Source organism: Lycium ferocissimum, chromosome 10, assembly GCF_029784015.1.
Source record: "Lycium ferocissimum isolate CSIRO_LF1 chromosome 10, AGI_CSIRO_Lferr_CH_V1, whole genome shotgun sequence".
Taxonomy (NCBI): Eukaryota; Viridiplantae; Streptophyta; class Magnoliopsida; order Solanales; family Solanaceae; genus Lycium; species Lycium ferocissimum.
The window spans coordinates 67,312,050-67,331,833 of NC_081351.1; positions in this window are offsets into that span (position 1 = coordinate 67,312,050).

The window sequence follows — 19,784 nt, forward strand, 5'->3', positions numbered from 1 at the left end:
CCCTCAGACTGACGGGCAGTCTGAGCGGACTATACAGGTTCTGGAAGATATGCTTTGAGCTTGTGTGATAGACTTTGGTGGTCATTGGGATCAGTTCTTGCCATTGGCCGAATTTGCATATAATAATAGCTACTACTCGAGCATTGATATGGCTCCGTTTGAGGCGTTGTATGGGAGGAGGCGTAGGTCTCCTATTGGGTGGTTTGATGAGTTTAAGGCAAGACCTGGGAGTACGGATCTTCTAAGAGAATCCTTAGAGAAGGTAAAGGTGATTCGAGCCAAGCTTCTAGCAGCACAGAGTAGGAAAAAGGAGTATGCAGACTGTAAGGTCTGAGATCTTGAGTATGGAGAAGGAGAGCAAGTGATGTTGAAGGTCTCACCCATGAAGGGTGTTATGAGGTTTGGAAAGAAGGGCAAGCTTAGCCCGAGGTACATTGGGCCATTTGAAATTCTCAAGCGTGTGGGAGAGGTAGCTTATGAGTTGGCTTTACCTCCGGGTCCATCAGGCGTTCATCCGGTATTTCACGTTTCGATATTGAAGAGTTACCATGGTGATGGTTCGTACATAATCCGTTGGGATTCAGTTTTGCTAGATGAGAATTTGACATATGAGGAAGAGCCTGTTGCTATCTTAGATAGTGATCTTCGCAAGTTGAGGTCCAAGGAAATAGCCTCCGTGAAAGTTCAGTGGAAGAATCGCCCGGTGGAGGAAGCCACTTTCGAAACAGAATCAGATATGCGTAGCAAGTATCCTTAGCTTTTCGCCGAGTCAGGTAACTTTTCCTAGATTCCTGATCGTTGTCCGTTCAGGGACGAACGGTGTTTTAGTTGGTATCTGGTGTAACGACCCTCCCGGTGGTCATGGAAAATATAGGATCAGCTCACCAAATAGAACCTTCCCAAGGGTAGAATGAGCTAATAGAAACTCGATTGTATAAGTCTAAGAACTGAAAACTTGACTTGTTTGTGATTGTTGTTTGATTGTGTTGAGTCCATCGGGGGTGACGTAGGAAATTAGAACTCCGTTGGGAATTCCGAGGCCACGGGTGGATTCGTATGGTGTTTTTATGTCTATGTGCATGTTTTGTTCTGTTTGTGAGGCCTCAGATGAAATATTGGGTGATAGAGTGAAAAAAGCGGGAAAAATTGCGAACTTACTGCCAAAAAGGTACCGCTGCGGCTGGGTAGGTACCGCTACGGCGGCATCACTATAACGGTGAGTCCCTCACCGCAAGCGGTCAATCATGGTTCGTTGTGTCCGCTGTGGCAGGCAATAGTCCGCTATGGCGATGTCGCTATAGCGGGATATGGCCCGCCATAGCGGAGGTCTGATTTCTTTTGGTCTGCTATAGCGAGCACTTGGCCGCAATAGCGAGACCGCTGCAGTGGTGAGTTGACCGCCGCAGCAGTCGACGGGGGCAGAATTTCGGGTTTTAAACACTTAGTTTCGAATTATTTATTCATAAAACTCCAAAATAGTTCCCCACAAGCACCTAAGGCGAATTTCCAAGCTAGGGCAAGAATATTGTTGTAAGTCTCAGCCATTCCCTTCAATCATTACATTATCATCTTCATGATTATCAACCCTTTTATGGGGTCTCCAATGGTGAATGAGTAATAGTAACCCTAGAACCTAATAGACCTTCTATAATTGATGGGTAAAAAATAAGTTAGCCAATATGAGTTCAATTCAAAGAACTCAAACGAAATTAATTTAACATATAAAAACCTCAATTTGGATCATCGGGGACTTAATCTCAAGAAATTAAATTAGAAGAGCTTTCAATTATTGATTTTTTCCCCAAAAAAATCTAATATATAAACTAAGAAAAATGTTTTTCTTTAACGTACATTTTTATACTTTGATATTTTAGAAGTCTTTCGAAAATGTCAAACTGATGTTACAAGAATAAAGAACCAAGAGCAGAAATTTTTTAAAAAATATCAACAAATTGAATATTTAATGTCGGTTTGGGCCCGGGCTTAGCATGGGCCAAGTGACACTAGTTATAATTAATATGGACAACTACGTATATATACATCTTAAGGAAAAATATTTACGAAATGTGACGATAGTTTTATATTTACAAAACATAACATTACAAACCCTATACAAAACATGCTTTTTAAAAAAAAAAAAAAAAATTAAAAGTTTTTTTTAAAAAAAATATTTTTTTCGCTTAAAAATTTATGTATGAAAGTTGTATGAAATGTGTATATCTCGCTCAACGCTTAAAAAGTTCGCTCAAAATTTAGTGTATGAAAACGGTATGAAAAATGTATATCTCGTTTGAGACTTAAAAAATTCACTCAAAATTGTGTGTATGAAAATAGTATGAAATTTATAGCTTGCTCAAGTCTTAAAATTCCGCTCACATTTTCGTGTATAAAGTTTATGTTAGATTTCTGTAAAAGTTGTATACAACTTTGATACAACATTCTGGACTTAAAATAATCCCTCAAATTTTTGTGTATGAAATGTGTATATCTTGCTCAAGGCTTAAAAAGTTCGCTCAAATTTTATGTATGAAGAACGTATGAAATGTGTATCTCGATCAAGGCTTAAACATTACGCTCAAATTTTTATGTATGAGAATGGTATGAAATATATATATCTCGCTCAAGACTTAGAATTTCATTCACATTTTTCGTATATAAAGTTGTATTAGGTTTCTGAAAAATTAATACAACTACAAGAAGATTGTAACAACTTTCATACAATATTCAAGGCTTAAAGTTTTCGCTCACAATTTTATGTTTGAAAATTATATTAAAAATTTCGCTCACACATACATATTTCATATAAAAAAAATTTGAGGTAATTTTTTAAGCCTTTGAGCAATTTTTTTTTTTTAAAAAATATATATTTTCTGGAAAAAAAATAAAAAAAAATGAAAAATAGATGAAAATCCATCATTTTTCGTAATATATCATTATATTTTGTAAATAAAAAAATTATATTTATATTTTATAATAAAAAGTCTTAAGTAGATACCTATGTAATTTTCCCTAATTAATACGATACAATATGATGAGTATATGACACATGAAACAACTCTCCAAAATAAGCTTAAAAATAATTACTCATTTTGACCAAATGCTGAAAAAATTCTCGGACTTAGTGATACTCAAGGGTTGAGGGAAGTGACTAAAGTGAGAGTCCCGTTAGTACCGTACCGCCTGCAAAACGAAGGATACTTGCACTGATGTTTGCACTGATGTTTGGATTTGGTAGCAATGGCGCTAAAAACCATCTCTCTTCCATGTTTTATACTTTCAGATTTCGCCTCTCTTACTCCACAGTTCCAGCTACTTCCCGTGCTGATATATTGGTGGACTTTATGGTTAAATCACTTGGTTTCTCAACAGAAGAAGCCATTTCCACAAGCACCAAAGTGACTCGTTTGAGACTCAGAAACTATGAACCCCATTTGTTGCTTGATGTCTTTCACAAAATGGGTTTGAACAAGTCACAGATCAAAACCCTCATTTCTTCTTCCCCTGAAGTGTTGTTTTGTCACATTGACGAAAACATTAAACCCAAAATTGAAGCTTTACAACAACTTGGCTTATCTGGGTCTGACCTTGTTACATTAATAACAAAAGTCGATTTCATGAAAAGAGGTTTACATACTATTCTAAAACCTAATCTTAATTATCTAATGGAGTTATTGGGTAGTCAAGATTCTGTAGCTAAGATTGTCATGAAAGAGCCTAGGTTGCTCTCCAGAAATCTCCCTAAAGTAATACCACCCAATATATCATTGTTGCAAAATCTTGGCTTTTCAAGAATGGATATTGAGACAATTTTTAATCGACGTCCTAGGTATCTGCTTAATAACCCTGTGTGGCTTGAGAGAGCTGTGCATCAAGCAGAAAACATTTTTCACATTCCTCGGGAGTCACGTATGTTTCTTCATGGCATTGAAGCACTTGTGTCGCTTGATGAATCTAAATTAGAAAGGAAATTAGATATTTTTCGGAGTTTTGGATGGTCTGATTCTGATATTTGCGCAATGGTGAGAAAGCTTCCTTACTGTTTGACTTCATCAGAGACTAAGATAAGGATTACATTGAAGTTTTTCATGAACGAACTGGGGTATGAACCTAGTTATCTGGCTTCTCATGCGCCGCTTTTAAAGTACAGTTTGGAGAAGAGGGTCATGCCAAGGAATGAAATATTGAAGTTTCTCAAAGAAAAACAACTGATAACAAGGAATCTAAGTCTTAACACTGTCGTGTCATCTTCTGAACTAGAGTTTCAAAAGAAATATGTGCTTCCTTTCAGGGAAAAGATGCCTGAGTTGTATGATTTATACATCAAAGTACAAGCTCAAGAGAAGTCTTGACACTGAGACAGTGCCTGCAGAGCAGTGTTTGTTTAAGAGGTTTTTATTCACTTTTTGATAATTTAGTTCTTTCATTTTGTGCTCTTTTCAAGCATGTTGCCCCACTTTTCATTGTTAATGATACATTATGAGCAATGTCTTTTCAGAAAAAATTATTGAGCGATGAAACTAGAGATTGATAGCATTTTCATTTTCAAATCAATTGATGCTTCTTGTTTAATGAAAAGGAAAGCAATGCAGAAATAAGACTTGATGTGTATGATTTTGCTCTTTTGGAATGCTTATCTCAATCATGACAGTATTTGTTGTCATTGTAACTGAAGATTCTTATATCTTTGTGGTTGGACAGTATAGCTCCTTGACCTAATCTTGACTTAAGTATTTTCATTTGTTGCATTGTCTAGGTTAGTGGGTCTAAAATCCTCATTATATTTTGAAACATTCCTTCAAACTTGGTCATATGTAGGCATGATGCTCTACATGTGACATGTACCTATTATCGACAATTTTGAAAGGAGTTATAGGCCGTTGCTTATTCTCAAGAAAAACGGACATATGAGAATCAGATACAAGTAAATTTAGGATGAATTCTGTGAAAGTTGCTTCAGAAAATCAATTTTAGTTAGTCATGTATATGGAATTCGGCGTTGGTTGACTCTTAGTAATGTGCTTGTCCCGGGAGAATGGGGGTGGTTCATGCGTGTACAAGTAAAAGAGAACCTAAAGTATCCTCTGAAGTACTTCACAGAATCAACATATATATGTTTAAGTGTTCTGGCGTAACTGACCCTTCATCTATATGATATCCGCTTTTTTTCCTCATTAGAGATTACTTGACATTTTCATATTTGTAGTCTCAAGTCAGTCATGGTGGTGGTGTAGCACGCTAGGCCCTCTGTGCCACAAACCGTGTGCAGTCTTTCTATTTCTTGTCTTTTCTTTTTTGTTGTTGAAAAGGTATGTAATTGCTGTAGCACAAAGGTTCTGCAATATAGACAGGTATTACATTGTAAAAAACGTTAGTACCGTTCCTATCCTTGTAGAGACTGCGAGATCTTTCAATGATTCAACTTCATCTACAATTTCCTTTTGTAAAACATGTATGTACTTAATCTTGATATTCTGTAGAGAGCTGACTTTGTCTTGAAAGCATCTCGCTATCCTCTATCTCCAAACAGTCCACCATGTATTTGCAGTAGTGAGATTCCACCATTTGTTTTGTCTCCACTGCTTACTTCCCTTCTCTCCTCCCCCTGCCCCCAACCCAATCATCTGAGCAGTTAATTGGTACTTCTAGGCATCACCCATTTAATGCTCACCATATTCATAAGCAACTATCACCAATTAGCTGTAATAGGGCAATGGAGGAAGATATGATTTACTGTCTCTGGTTTTCCTCCACATAAGTTAACATTTGGAACAAAGCTGGGAGCCCCCTTTTCTACAATTCTCATGTGTCAAGCATGATTCTCTGGTTAGTACTCAAGAAACATGCAACTTTTGACGATATGTTCACCTTTCATCTCTGTTTCCAGGTAACGAGACTGCTTGTTTGATCATCTGAGGTAAGAGAGGCATAGCAAGACATCACTATAAAGTGAGCTTTACTTTATCTTCATAGTTATTTAAACCTTGAAAATGCTATAGTGCTTTCAAAAATTCTGCACCCCTGCGTATTTCCTAGTCATTCAACCTTCTTCAAAAGTTGAAGTTCCAGCCATGTTTTTTGTAGGAGCTCAAAGTAGATCTGGTTGTTGTATATGGTTGAGTGTGTCAAGGAACTGTTCTTTCAAGGGACCATGCCTAATCAATTGTCATTCCAAAAGGACACCCCTCCTATCATTACCGACTTTGATATCAATATATGATAGAAAAGAGGGCCATAAATTTTTTATAGTCCTCCATACTCCCCACCCCATATGAAGAAGATGATTGATTTGAACGCCAGGGGCTTTCTTGGCAATACTTAATAGTGATAACTTCTCTGAATCGTGCATGTTCTCCTGAATTATATGTGAATTAGTTCTGAATGAGTTATCATCAACATGTAAAAAGTGTGGAATTTCAATAGTATTGAACCCGATGCTAGCCGCTTTAAAGCCCTTATCCATCCACTATGGCTGGCTATCTTCTGCATTCTGTTAAATCCTTCTAGAACCAGTACAACCAGAAAAAGAAATAGAGGGTTATCTACCCTAAGGCCTATTTGTGAAGGAAAGAAGCCCACAAGAAAACCATTAATCAAAATTGAAAATCCGACCGTGATGACACAGAAGAACATCCATTTAAGGCATTTCCTACTGAATCCCATTATCATTTAAAACATTGATTAGGAAAAATCCCAATTCACATGATCATGCGTCTTTTTGATATCCAACTTGCAAAGTGTTTTAAGGTGTCTTGATTTTTATTTCGATATCCATGCACTCGTTGTTAGGATCCAGGAAGGAAGTAGACCTAAAATCGCATGGAAGGAAGTAGTCTCGAATGACGAGAACGAGGATGACCTAAAATCACATGGAAAACTAATTCTTTTCATTTGTATTTGCTTAATATTGGCATGAGATGAGCCTAGATAGAATAATGTGGTCAATGAGGATTCATATAACCGACTCCAACTTGCTTGGGTTGAGGTGTCGTTGTTACTATCCATGCACTAGCTAGCTATTAGGGCAGCATCCGTGATTAGCCTCCGAGTGATGAATGCCACCTGGTGTTTGTCAATTAACTTGTGCATCACCCTCTCGAATCTTTCAGTCAAGAGCTTAGAGGTGATTTGGTATAGGCTTCCTCTCATACTGATCTGTCTAGAATCCGTCATTGCCAAGGCTCCATTCTTCTATGAGATAAGAGCATAAAAATGCTCTTTTCAGAATGACCTTGTATGTGAAAGTACTCCACCGCCTTCATAATGTCTCACTTAATGATTGGCCAGCATGTTTGATAGAAACTAGTCTAACTGTCTTAGAACTCAAGGATACAGTGGTACGAGCCTATAGAACAGATCCTGTTCAAGTAAGGTCATAAACTAGTCTAACTGTCTGAGCCAAGCTTTATCATACTGATCGGTCTAGAGTCCTTCATTGCCAAGGCGCTATTCTTCTTTGAGATAAGAGCAATATAAATGGCATTTATCCTCTGTTTCCCTCTAAGATCCCTCTTCTGATGGCCTCTGGATCTTCATCTGTTTCTCCATTAATATCCAACTTATCAATCGTATTGTATCTCTCTGCAAGCATTAGTCATTATTTGAAAAAAGCTTAGTGTTTTTGTCACCCTATTTCAACCGAAGAACCCTAGATCTCTATCTCCATACTATTTCCTCACATTTATTTACATCCTCAATTTACATGAATACACTACCTTTTAGGATCAAATCCTCCTTAGTAAGTTGTTCCTGTATTTTATCCAACTGAGACATTTGGTTGATAAGTCGGATATGTTCTCTCTAGACAGCCAAATTTGTTTGTATTTTCACATTACCAGCTTTGCTTAAAAAAAAATTCAGTTTCTTTAAGAGTAAAATCAGGCTTGCTTGCAGGAGTTCCACCACTCTCTTGTCTTCTCTTTAAAACTTTCAACATCTAACCACCAATAGGATTATGTCCAAGTGCGGACTACTTGATGTATCTCAACTCTTCATCCCATTATGTTGTGGAAAGGAATCTGTCCAATTTTGAGGTACTATGATGATATTTTTCCTTCAACCAAGTGTATGCTTCCACTGTGAGTGGTGGATCAATTCTGAAAACAACTACATGGCCCTTGTCATTCTGTTGTTATTAGATCTCTCTGATACAAATCTTGTCACGTCAAATTCTCCGCGTGCTACCCACGGCCCACACATAGATCCAGTGGTGGAGCTAGAAATTTTGTCAAGGGTGTTCGAATTCATATAATCTATATATTAAAGGTGTTCAATATGTAATATATGTCCGTAATACGTAATAATTGACATGTCTACACGGTATGATTTTTCGGTGAAGGGTGTTCACCCTTGCCGGGCTGTGGCTCCGCCACTGCATAGACCTCTGGTTGCTTGCTGCCATTTTCCACCAAAATTCTACTTTTAAGGTCATAAACACCAGTTAGATGCCATGAGAAATTGTTGAGCAGAGATGTGATCTGCACAGTAACACTGTGGGTACCAGTACTTAATAGTTTCTCTTTCCGCAATAGTTTAGTAGTTAATGCTGTTTCCTGATTAACATGAATCACTTTATTTGAATTACTGGACATTCACTAAAACCATTGCTTCTCCAAGCTAGGATATAATATTACTGCTAGGTCATCTTTTGGTTGCCGTTAGAACTGAAAATGGAAGGCATGCTCATTTCCATGTCCACCGATGCTTTTTTATAATGGTAGAAAGAAAATAGCGGACATTTGACTCCTATTCCTAAGGCTTAATGCATATGCAGCCCCAGAACTTGTTCCTTTTTTTTTTTCTTTTTTTTTGGCATCTTAACTAGGTGTTGTTCCTATTGAACCCCTAAACTCGACCTCAAGTATGTTTATCAAACACAATCTGACTTACATAGTATTCTATCTTCAATGTAGCAACATGCTAATATATATTCTAATTTAATTATGCTATCTTTTGGCTAAGATTAGCAAAGAATTAAGAGGGAAAAAAGAGTAACCTCCTAATTAAGCTGATCATGGAAGAGCAAAAACCGACACATTCATTACCTAAAGAATAGCTTACCACACGTCTAAAATACTACTTCGCCTTCATTACCATGATTTAATTTTTGCTTCTAATAAAAATTAGATTTAAAGGGTTTGATAGACACACTTGAGGACGAGTTCAAGGGTCCAATAGGAACAACACTTAGTTGGGGTGTCAAAATGAAGAAAAAAAAAAGGACAAGTTTAGGGAGCTGGATATGCATTAAGGCTATTCCTAAACTATTGGTGTCATGAATGCATATCTCAATTCAAATCAAATCAAATCCACTTTCGGTCATATGATAGTACAAGAAAAATTTCCTAAGGGCCTGTTTGGAAAGCCACCCAGGTAATTGGAATTGGGTGTAATTATAGTGTAATTACGCGGTTGGCTGCGTTTGTTTGACTGCGTAATTACACAAGATTAGGTGGGAATTGGGTGTAATTGATAGGGTGCAATTACACTCTCCAATTCTCAAGAGTGGGCCGAGAATCGTGTAATTACACTTCCGTAATTACGGTGGTTACTTTTTAGTTTGTTTATTTTTTTACTTTAATTTATTTTTATTTTTAATGTATTTTATTTCTATTATTTTTATTTTTTTGATTTTTAATATTTTTTTATTTCTATTATTTTAATTTCTTTTTTATTTTTACTTTTTTATTTTTTAAAATGTTTTTTTCTTTTTATATTATTTATTTTTCATTTTCTTTCTTTTCATTCCCAACCTTTACTTCTTGTGATTCCATGTAATTGCTCGTATTTTTTTATTTTTTTATTTTATTCATTTAGCATAACCGTGTTATTATTCTAATATATGAAACTACGCCTCTTAATATTGGAAAGAATGAGTTATTAACAAACTTGACATATAACGGGTGACGTTATTAAAGTAGAATTTCATTGTGAATGGGGTTATAGACTTATATTTTTCTTTCTTTTGAATTATTTACTTAAGTTACGTTGGAACTTACTTATGTAATGTTGGAATTTGACATAAGAGTATTATGTTGAACTTTTTCTTTTGGATTTTGAATTTATGTTATATTTTCAATTTTATGTTCTTTGCTTTCACATTGCGTTTTGTTTATTTTTCACTTACATTTGATGAATTTTTTGTGTCAAACATTTGAATAATGTTATGGCATTATATTTATTAATATTTTTTTTTTGTCAAACATCCAATCCATGACGTTCTCACAAAAAAAAAGTCTTCTTTTAAGTTTTATAATTAATTAAAATTAAATATTAATTTGAAAAATATATATCAATTATTTTTGTTACAATATTAGTTACAAATATATGATTATTAATTAATATATTTTCAAGAAACAATGTGTTATTAAATAACTAATTTAATATCATTTATAAAGGCAATATTTTTTAAATATTAATTTTAAATTTTTTATAATTAAATGTTATTTTTAAATTAAACTGATCGTGTAATTACACTTGTGCAACCAAACAAAGACGCTTGTAATTACACCGTAATTACATTATGACAAACAAACAGGTCGTTGTAATTACACTACTGTGTAATTACTAGGCTGTGTAATTACTACCCTAGTAATTACACCAATTCCAGTTACCAGGTGGCTTTCCAAACAGGCCCTAAAAGGTGACACCACTTTTGTTTCTTTCAGGACTAAAATCATCCAACTATCATTATTTTTCTCGAAATATAATAAACGAATTTCGAAATATAAAATTCGAAATATAATAAACACATAATATTGCGATGTCACATAAAATTCTAGTTTTTTTAAATAATAAATTTATTTAACTCGTCAAATTCATTTAACTCAACCCAAACCCGTTTAACCAACCAACTCATGTCTTATACTCATTTAACTCGGTTAGAAATCATCAAAGGATCGTAACTTTTATATTCGGTTTTGGATTTTTTGCATTTTGCATTCTATCCTAACTTTTTAAACGATATGCACCCGAATCTCTGTCTTTTCCTTACAAAACCAGAAAAGACTTGTTTTGTTTTATTATTATTATTTACAAATGGTAAAACTAAGAAAATCAGTTCACGCCTTCACCGAACCCTCCAGTGATAATTTGTCTAGTACTTAAAATTTCTTCTTATAAGAAACCCCAAATCTCATTTAAAAGTATTTATTTCAAAATAATAGAATTGATATTGTACTAATGTGTACACGTAAGTATATACATGAAAATTTCATCACCTAATGCCTTGTCACTTTCTAATACAAGACCTAGAGAAATAACATTAGTTCACCAAATGATTCCGTGATTTCTCTTTCTTTTTCATTGCAATGCACATTCCGAGTTTTTTTTTTTTTTTTTTCCACTGCAATATAATATTACATTTTGATTTAGTATTTTCTAATATTCTTTTAAAAAACGAAAAATGGCCAAATATACCTCTCGTTATACTTTCAAAATAAATATCCCCTCTTAAGAGTTATCTTTGAAAAATATACCCCTCATCCATTAAAGTTGTTCAAAAGCGCAGTACATCCGATCTACGCGCTTAAGCACACATTCGATGAAGTGGATGCCACGTGGCATGCCACCTCAACACCCCTAACCCATCTTACCCCTCCCCTCCTTCCATCACTTTTCTTTCTCCTCCACCACCATTACCGCCACCATGACTGCCTCTTCAAATTCCAGGCAGCATGAATGGCTATTGTTATTTTATCAACGAGGTATTTGTTGATGTTGATGTTGTTTTGATTAAAAACAAAAATCAACGGCGTTTCAACCTGGCCTTTGGCATCAAACACTCTCCAACGCAGACCTTCCAAATTGATGCGTCTTATGCCAGCAAGAGCTTTCTGCAGTATCAGAAAAAAAATTAACAGTCATGAAGCAGAAGCAAATATCTTAAGTAACACAACGGGACCAAAAGCAAAATAAACCATGACATCAAATGGAACTTTTTTAACCATTAAATGGTCCACATGTTACAGAGCATATGAGCACGTGCCTGTTAGGAGCTTGAAAGTTTATCAAAAAGAAAAATTGGGAAGAGCTTCAAAAAGTTTTGAAACCATAGCGAATAAAATGGTAAACGACAATTCAGTAGCACCCTTTCCTCACCCTCTTTTGCAAGGTGGCAAAAGGAATGTAAACTTCTGAAGCATCTTATAACAACACTCCTATGTCAAATTAATCAATTGATGCAAGTCTCTGAGGGATCATCAGCGCTAACAAAATTATCAGTAGTATCGTGTCCTTGACTGGCCAAAAACTCAGAAACTTATTTGTTTACCACAAATCGTGTTTGGGTATAGACTGAGCTGGCTTCCACATCATCAACTTCATAAGTAACTAACCATTGATGCTGCCTAGAATTTGAAGAGGCGGTCATGATGGTGGAGGAGAAGGAAAAGTGCTGGAAGGAGGGGAGGCGTAAAATGGGTTAGGGGTGTTGAGGTGGCATGCCACGTGACATCCACTTCATTGAATGTGTGGCACCCACGTAGGATCGGACGTACACCTTGGACAACTTAATTTAACAGACGAGGGGTATATTTGGCCCTAAAGTATAACGGTCGGGTATATATGGTCCCAAAGTATAACAAGGGGTATATTTGGCCCTTTTCCAATAGTACAAGGGTATATTTGTCCCTTTTCCGTTTAGAAAATCCGGGGTGGTGTAGGTGTCTCTGGAAAGAAAAAGATAGGAAAACACTCAATATTATTACTTAGTAAAAAAAGGGCTCTCAATATTGCTTAAAGTAACTAGAGTTAATTTCTCAGAAGGTCACTCAACTATCGTAATTGTAACACAAAAGTCACTTAACTTTGTTTTGTAACTAGAATGTCACTCAACTTTCATCTTTCTAACACAAAAGTCACTTAATTTTGTTTTGTAACTGGAAAGTCACTCAACTTTCATCTTTTGTAACACAAAAGTCATTCAATTCATTTTTGTCAACTTTTGCTGACGTGACATTTTTTAAAAGTTAAATCCTTATTTAACATAAACCCACCCATTTTTGCCATTCAGTGATCCGCCCCACTAAATCGACCCGCTATCCAAATTTTTATAACAAAACACTATGGACTGCAATTTTACTAGTAATTTTTTACTAGTAACGTGGCTGAACTCTCCTCCCTACTCAAGAACTAAAATGACCCCAAAAAACACCTTTTGAACCAAAATACCCCAACAAAAAAAAATTACTAAAGTACCTTTAACGCAGTAATTTACTGCGTTAAAGAAGGCCCCCATTTTTTTGCTTCTTTTGGTTAAACTCCTCTTTCTTTACACTTTTTTACGTACTTTAGAAATAGATTAATCATGTTTTGGGACTCCAAAACTTCAATATTTTATATAGAACCCTACTTATTTTTGTGCGATTAATAAGGTAGGCTCAATACATCAAGGATAAGTAAAACTTTGGATTGTCGTTTTAGTGGTTGAAAAGTGCTCAAAGTCCATTTTTGTTTGAAGACTTGTTGTCATTAGCTTTAAGTTATTTTTGTTTTAGGATTTCGATTTAAGCGCGTTATTTTTTAGTCAAAATTGCATCATTCATACCAATCTCAAAATAATTAAATTGCATCATTCTTAATAATATGAAAACACTTAAACTTGTTCATTAATAACAACTTGTTCATTAATAACAAACAGAAACTTGTTAAAATACAGTCATCAAAGAAAGAAAAAACTTAAAATACAGGAGCCTACACGCATGCCCTTGAGTTGATCTTCCACTAAACATACTAATATTCTTCAAATTAACAACATCATTATAAATTAAACATAAAGCTAAAATCACAATATTCTTAATCATCATCAGAATTGAAGTCTTCATATCATCCTCAGATGAATATCTTGGGTTTCTTAAGACAGATCTTCTTTTTGTAGATGTTAGTTCCCTATTGGTTGATGATGCTTGTTCTTCGGCCGACTTTAGCATGTAAAATCTACAACGTCTTGCTAGCATTCTGGTGTTTTCTTTTCTAATCCTTTGTACAATAAGCTCGCAAGTGTGTTCACCTACTCGAGGCATGGTCATTGAGAACCTTGTTGGGATTTGAGTGTTGAGATTTTCCAAGTCACGAATAAAACTTTGTGATTCGGCGTACTGATATGCCCATTCGCGACGTAAACCACAATAATATTCACGTAGATCTGAATATTTCGGCTCGCGAAAATCATCATTACGCTCTATTAAAAGGTGGGGCTTGAAATCGTCTAGCACGAATTCACTATTATTAGTTGAGGAATCACCAGAATAGTTGCTTTGATTTGAGTTGTCATCACCACTGCTATTCGAATCCTATGAAAAAAATACCGACCAATCTATATTTCCACTATTCGACATCGAATTTTAAGTAGATACTACGTAGCAAAAGGCTCTTTATATAGGTATCAAACTCAATAGGTTGTGGGATCATGACTATGACCCCACCAACAATATTTAATACAAAAGACAACAATTAATAATATCATGGGGAATCATTGTCATAGGACATCTCACAGTCCGAATCCCACTTGGATCTGAATCTGACGTAACTATGTTGACCATATTCTACCCTGAGGCAACGTATTTTCATCCGATTGTTCTCTTTGCGAAAATGGTTAAGAGAAAAATTCAACTCTTGTGGAGTGCCATGAGGCATTGACATAACACTTTTTTTGGGCGTTTAAGCCCTAGTGACCTCAAGTTTTGTTCCAGTGCTGTAGCCTCCCTAACACGCCAATTCCACTCGTCTGTCATCATATTTTTGTAACGTTGATTGTATCTCTCGTTCGGGTGATTCGATTATTCAAAATCTTCATCCAATTCCCATGTCCTACCCATTGCGTCGAATATGTCTCCTGGAAAGAACGTTGTAATACGACTAATATCTCCAAATTGGTTAAAAAATGACATAACAACTCAATTTTGTGTGGTTGGTAGTTATTCTTCAATCACATTATATATCACTCGCTAGCATCAAAAGCAAATTATAGATTCGAATTATGACGTTTTTCTGTATGACAACTCCGATTGACAAAGCAGCGCACATATATAGCGCAATAATTTAGTGTGTTATGTCAAAATAATGCGAAAAATGTATCATACATGATCAAATAACGCAAGTAATTTATCGCCTTATTCTCGACGTAACGCAAAGAAATTCATGCGTTATGCAATTCCATGGGCGCACTCCGTAGTTAATTTGACTTGACGTAACTTTACAAAATACACTAATTGCATGCGTTATATGATTCAAACGCATTCAAACCTTATATAATACGGTTTTTGTATGAAAGGAAAACACAGTTTCTAAGTTTCATCCAATTTCTGTATTTTACACAAATTCTAAGTTTCATCCAACTTGCATTTTGTACTCCTAAATTAGTCAAAAAATGGAAGATGTTCCAAACATTAGGGTTTCTTTATTCTGGGACGGAGAAATTATATTCGAGGAAAATAGTTTGCGTTATGACTCTCCCCCAAAATATCATGTTAAGTTTTCACTTAACTTAAAATTCTCAAAACTACTCCAAGCCTTGTATAATAGACTACAAGTGAGTAGGGATGATTTTGATTTAAATATAATTGGAAGATATCCAATATCATTTACGCCACAAGGTGTAGTTATTTATGGACAGTGGCATATTCATGACGATGATTCTTTGATGGATTATTTGAAAGCGTCTTACGATCATAACTTTAAACGTCCTTGAAATGTACATATAGAAGGTCCCCATTAATTGTCTTGAAGTCATGGCTATAGCTCCTCGGGAAGCCCGAAATAGACCTCGTCGGAAAATCCCATCTAGAATTCAGGCTGAAGTTATTGAAGCAGAGCCTACTCATGAACACAATTACCCTGACATGAGCACTTATGAAGGCATTTTGAGGAGTCAAATGCCTCTGGAAAGTTTAAGTCGGCAATTTGACGGGCGTAAATATTCATTATTATTATTATTATTATTATTATTATTATTATTATTATTATTATTATTATTATTATTATGTGTAGTAGCATATGTTTATTACTTAAATGCTACTAATGATGTTGATTATATTTTTTAGGGGTTATACACCTACTCAAAATGATGGTCCTTCCTCAAGTTTCGGTGCAGTTGATTATTATCGGTACGTCTACTTTTTTAACATCAATAGTATTATTTGATGTCTAGTAGTTAAAATACTCTAGTTTATTATGTAGGGAGAATGTGGTCATTGCACCAAATTATAGGCAAAGACCTGCTTTGGATGGTCCAGATTATCCGAATTATATAGTGACATCATCGAGTGATAGTGAGGAAATACCTAATGCGGAGGAAAGCGAAGACGAAGAAAAGGATGAGGACGAGGTTGGGCGGGTACTAATCCTCAATATCAAGTAGAACCGTTGGAAGATATGATGAATAGTCCCAAGACACCGTAGAAGAACCGAATTCACAAAGACCCATTTGACCAAAGAAGCGCTGTGTCGCAAAGCCAATTTCAACAGCAAGAGTCGACCTCAGTTCAATGACGATGAGATCCCCTATCTTGATCATCTTCAAGATCTCCCCAATGCCTTTGTCTTTACTAGGGATGATGATCATATTCAGCGAAGTTTGTGGAAAGATCCAGTGGATCTCGTAAAACAGAAGATTCATATTGAAAAGGGCATGATTTTCAACTCGAAAAAGTCATTGCAAAGGGCTGTTAAGATTTATTGCATCCAAGGGATGTGGGAGTTCAAAGTTGATGATTCCACTCGAAAACTTTGGCGATTGGTCTGCAAGCGAAAAGATGTGGACTATTTCAAGGTTCTATACATGGCATACTTATGATGTGGGTGACCTCCCAGATGATCATTGCAATGTAAATACCAATATGATTGTTTCTGTGTTAGTTGGTGCCATTGCAAAAAGCCCAAGGTATCCCTTTCACCTAAGTTTATTTTAATTTTGATGTTAATATGATGTTCCTTGTTTCCATATACTGATTTTTCAACTTATCCAGGTACCTTATTAAAGATTTTATTACAGTCGTCCTGAAAGTATATCGCAAAACTGTTAGTAGGCAGAAGGCGTATCTTGGGCGTGCGGCAGCATACGAGATAGTCACGACAATCGGGAGGGCTCTTTCAAGACGTCGTCGAGATACATACGATCTACAACATTTCAATCCTAGTACTTGTTGTTGAAATGGAAGCTCAAATCGAAGCCCGCGCGCGTTGAATATTTTTGAGTTTGTGTTTTGGGCATTCAAACCATTGTTGGTTTTTGCTCGTTTTACCGGTAATATCAATAGACGGAACACATATGTATAGGGTATACGACATAAAGTCGCTAATTGCATTGGAATGGATGCAAATGGATCTATATTCCCTCTAGCTTTTGCAATCATAGCCTAACGAGAGCACTAATACGTGGGCTATGTTTTTGAACTACTTGAGGCAACACGTTATTAACGATTGTATGGGCATATGTGTTATATCAGACAGAAATACTAGCATATTGAGCAATATGTTTAATTTGCGTGGGTGGTAGCCAACCTTTGCCTGCCATCGTTATTGTTTAAGGCATTTGAAGGCAAACTTGCAAAAGGAATATCGAAGTCCAAAGACTTTGCAATTGGATGTGGGCAATTGCAACAGAGCATTCGGAGAAGAAGTTTCACCTGCAGATGGAGATTATTAAGCGGACGGATGAGGAAGCCTTCCACTGGTTGAATAAAATTGATAAAGACAAATGGACATTACACCAGGATAAAGGTAGGCGATGGGGGATGCTGACAACAAACAGCTCTGAGTCATTCAATGGCTTGTTAAAATCTGCACGAGGACTACCCATCACCGCAATGGTGAGAATGACTTTTAAGCAGGTTGTGGAGCGGTTCGTCACTAGATCAAAAGAGACCAAAGGACTTGCGGTAGACAGTCTAAAATGGATGCCAAAACCGTCACAATTGTTCGAGTATCACAACTTTAAGGCTCAGTAACACGGCCAGATGGATTACAACTATGCAGAACGCATATTTGAACTCACAACAAGTGTGCACCAAGGTAAAGGAGCTAACGTCCACACAATTTGTGAGATTCCAAGAATATGCACATGTGACAAAAACATGCACATGTGGCAAGTGGCAATCATATCACATGCCATGTTCTTATGCCTTCAAGTGTTTTATCACAATGGAAAATAATGCCTCCACGTACGTGGCTAAGGAATATACAGTTGAAAATTATGCAAAAACGTATGTTGGAAGGTTTTATCCACTTGGTAGTGAGAGTTATTGGCCATCGGATCCATTTTCCATAGTTGCAAATAAAGCATTTATCCGTAAATTCAAAAAGAAAGCATACTCCCGTATTCCTAATGAAATGGATGTTCCACCAGGGAGATACACTCGAAAATGCTCATTTTACAATTATTTTGGTCATGATAAGCGCAAGTGTCTCTTACGGCATGGTGGTCAAAATACATCTCGCGGTGGAAGTACCTCTCATGGTGGAGGAAACTTTCGTGGTGGCGGCAGATCTAGTGGTGGCAGCAAATCAACTCAACGGCATGTGTAGGCTCATGTATTTTAAGTTTTTTCTTTCTTTGATGATTGTATTTTAACAAGTTTGTGTTTGTTATTAATGAACAAGTTTAAGTGTTTTCATACTGTTAAGAATGATGCAATTTAATTATTTTGAGATTGGTATGAATGATGCAATTTTGACTAAAAAATAACAGGCTTAAATATAAACCCTAAAACATAAATAACTTAAAGCTAATGACAACAAGTCTTCAAACAAAAATGGACTTCGAGCACTTTTCAACAACTAAAACGACAATCCAAAGTTTTGCTTATCCTTGATGTATTGAGCCTACCTTATTAATCGCACAAAAATAAGTAGGGTTCTATATAAAATATTGAAGTTTCGGAGTCCCGAAGCATGATTAATCTATGGCTAAAGTACGTAAAAAAGTGTAAAGAAAGAGGAGTTTAACCAAAAGAAGAACAAATGGGGTCCTCCTTTAACGCAGTAATTTACTACATTAAAGGACTTAGCCGTGCCATTACGGTTAAGTCCTTTAACGCAGTAAATTACTGTGTTAAAGGTACTTTAGTAACGTTTTTTTTTTGTTGGGGTATTTTAGTTCAAAGGGTCTTTTTGGGGTCATTTTGGTTCCAGACTCGTAAAAAAAGGGCTCTCAATATTGCTTAAAGTAACTGGAGTTGATTTCTCAGAAGGTCACTCAACTATCGTAATTGTAACACAAAAGTCACTTAACTTTGTTTTGTAACTCACTTAACTTTCATCTTTGTAACACAAAAGTCACTTAATTTTGTTTTGTAACTGGAAAGTCACTCAACTTCATCTTTGTAACACAAAAGTCATTCAATTCATTTTAGTCAACTTTTGCTGACGTGGCATTTTTTTAAAAGTTAAATCCTTATTTAGCATAAACCCGCCCATTTTTGTCATTTAGTGATCCGCCCCACTAAACCGACCCGCTATCCAAATTTTATAACAAAACACTATAGACTGCAATTTTACTAGTAATTTTTTACTGGTAACGTGGCTGAACTCTCCTCCCTACTCATGCCTTAAAATTTTGCCTCAAGTTCATCTGGTTACGATGACACTACTGCTAAGCTATTGCCAGTAGTAACAGTTCTTCAAGGAAATTTATACATTCTATTCACAAAATATTACACAAATCAACTGAGTCTAGTTGTACTTTTGTTCTTCTTTTCATCTATGATGTATTCAGAATACAATTACCTTGAACAAGCAGCTTGACTTTTACAAAGAATACAATAAGAAGTTGATAGTGATTGCTGGGAAAG